The following is a 2490-nucleotide window of genomic DNA, read 5'->3' on the forward strand; positions in this document are numbered from 1 at the left end:
CGATGATCCGGACCCACGCAAACAATTCCAGAAAACCACCATCGTATGAAAAGCCGGCCATGCGAACATGCCAAGCGTTCCTTCCGGAACACACAGGTTGCTTGTCCTGTGTGCGGCGGCCTCTCCCACCCCGGGCCCCGCTCCTCTTCGCAGAGGGAAAGAAGGGCGAGACGGCTGTGAATTCATCCCTCCTCCATCCAGGACGCCCTCTGGCCGACACTCAGGAAGTGTGTTTGGCAGTGAGCGTAGCGGTGGCCACGGCACAGAGGGACATAAGGTCCACGGGCGGACGCGGACTGTCCGTCAGACGAGCGCAAGCCCGCTCGCCTGGGAGAAGCGCAGCTCTTCCCAGCCCGGAGGCCGGCAGGTCCCTGCCCTGGTCACACGCACACGGAGGGCTTCCTCCCGCAGCGGAGCCATGCACCCTCCCCGCCTCCCCGCAGAGTCCCGCGGTGCGGACAGATGCCCCGCCAATAACACGATCAGACAAGAACCTCAAACACTCCAGCCCAAGCATCCAGCCTTTTCACGGTCGGATGTTACCCGAAGGTAAAATTTAGAAAGTTGGGAGCAATAACTTGCAAGCTGTGTCCTGTGGGCCAGTCATCCACATGGACGGTCAGCGGGCTATTTCTGTCAACTGCCGACACTCACAGAGCCCTACAGGGGCGGATGCACTCACACCTTTACGCTTGTCGGCTCTCTGGAACCTACTCAGCTGCTTCCCTCTGCGTGAGTCCGTGTGTCCTAGGGGCTAGGCACCCGGCAGCGGGTGGGAGGGGCAGAAGACAAAAGGCCTCAAAGCTGGAAACATGCAGCCTTGTTCCCCAGCGACTCCCTCGCCTCACACTCTCCTTGAAGGGGATGCTGGTGGCAAGCGCCCCTCTGAAGCCGTAGGTCGTGGGTTGGCTACCATTTCCCTAGGAAATATAAACAAATAATAAAAATAAATAATACAAGTAATGCAAGCAAACCATATAGCCCTGACCGGTTTGGCTCAGTGGATAGAGCATCAGCCTGCGGACTAGAGGGTCCTGGGTTTGATTCTGGTCAAGGGCATGTACCCTGGTTGTGGGCTCCATTCCCAGTAGGGGTCGTGCAGGAGGCAGCTGATCGATGTTTCTCTCTCACTGAGATTTCTAACTGTCCCTCGCCCTTCCTCTCTGTAAAATCAATCAAATGTATTTAAAAAAAACCCCACAAATAATATAAATAAATAACCAGTGTAATAATATGTATGCGACTACGCCCCACCGACGATGATCTTGCATCTGTTCCGTGGGGGGCCCAGCTCTTGGTGGAGTTGGATTGACCTGTGTGTTTCCTGAATCCTCTCTGGATGTGGGGGTCTCCCCCCTGAGATGAGAGGAGACCTGGGTCCGGAAGAGCCCGACTACCGCCTGGCATCCCTGGGCCTGGCGTGCCCGGTGAGGGCCAACCTGCCGTCCACGGAGCAGGGGCCAGAGGCTCAGGGGCAGACCCGACGGTGCATGGCCCTCCTGGACCTGAGCTTTGAGAAAATGAACACTGTTCCTGCTTTCACAAATTTCTTTTCCTCCTGTGCTTACATGTATTTTCTGGCCTTCTTGTGGGGAGGTTCCCGATGGGATCCTTCAGGTTGTAGGAGAGTGGGTCAGTCTCGTATCCTATCGGATCTTCAGCATTTCCCCCAGCTTCTCGGCCAAATGTTTGGGAATGTTTGCTTGCCAAAGGCCGCGGCTCATTTATCTATTTCTGCGGCAAACATACATTCAGTGCTGACCGTATGCAAAGCAAGAGGGAGCAGGTGCACACAAATATATGCGAAGTCTTCTGGGCGTTAATGAATGATTCTCTGAATAAATCGCGTGAGGCAGGATTCTAGCCCCAAATGGCCAGCATCGTGTGTTTGACAAAGAACATTCTTTTAGAAATTATCTTAATTTTTAATTCCTCCCCGTTCACCCACCCTCCCATGCCCCTCCCTTGTGGCAGCCGTCAGCTTTTCCCTATATGTGGGTCTGTTCTGTTTTGTTTGTTCATATAATGTCTTTAGATGCCACATAGAACTGAACTAACCCTATTCTTTTAGAAAAGTGGTTTTTCAACAGTTTACACTCAATGATCTCAATGATCATTGCTTACCTACCGGGTCAATCATTAAACAGGAGCATCGGACTTGGGGCAGGTGACGTGCGGTGTCTTTGACTCTCTGATGTCTGTCCGGTGTTCAGGGCCCGCCCCCTGCTCTGGCCACAAAGCCTTTCTCTGTCCTTCCTCCCGATCGCATTGCTCAGGCTCAGATCCTTCACGCACTAGCGCAACCCCGTCCAGCAAACTTTCCCTGGCTCCCGTGTCTTAGCGTCTCCCATGGGATGGACTTCCTTCCGGTGCCTCCCAGAGACCTGAAACCCACCTTGTGCACAAAAACTCCCTCAGGAAACCTTCTCCTTAGCTGCCCACCGGGCGGGTCTCTCCAAGAAAGCTGACCTTCCCCCCCCCCCCCCCCCC

Source organism: Myotis davidii, unplaced genomic scaffold (assembly GCF_000327345.1).
Source record: "Myotis davidii unplaced genomic scaffold, ASM32734v1 scaffold399, whole genome shotgun sequence".
Taxonomy (NCBI): Eukaryota; Metazoa; Chordata; class Mammalia; order Chiroptera; family Vespertilionidae; genus Myotis; species Myotis davidii.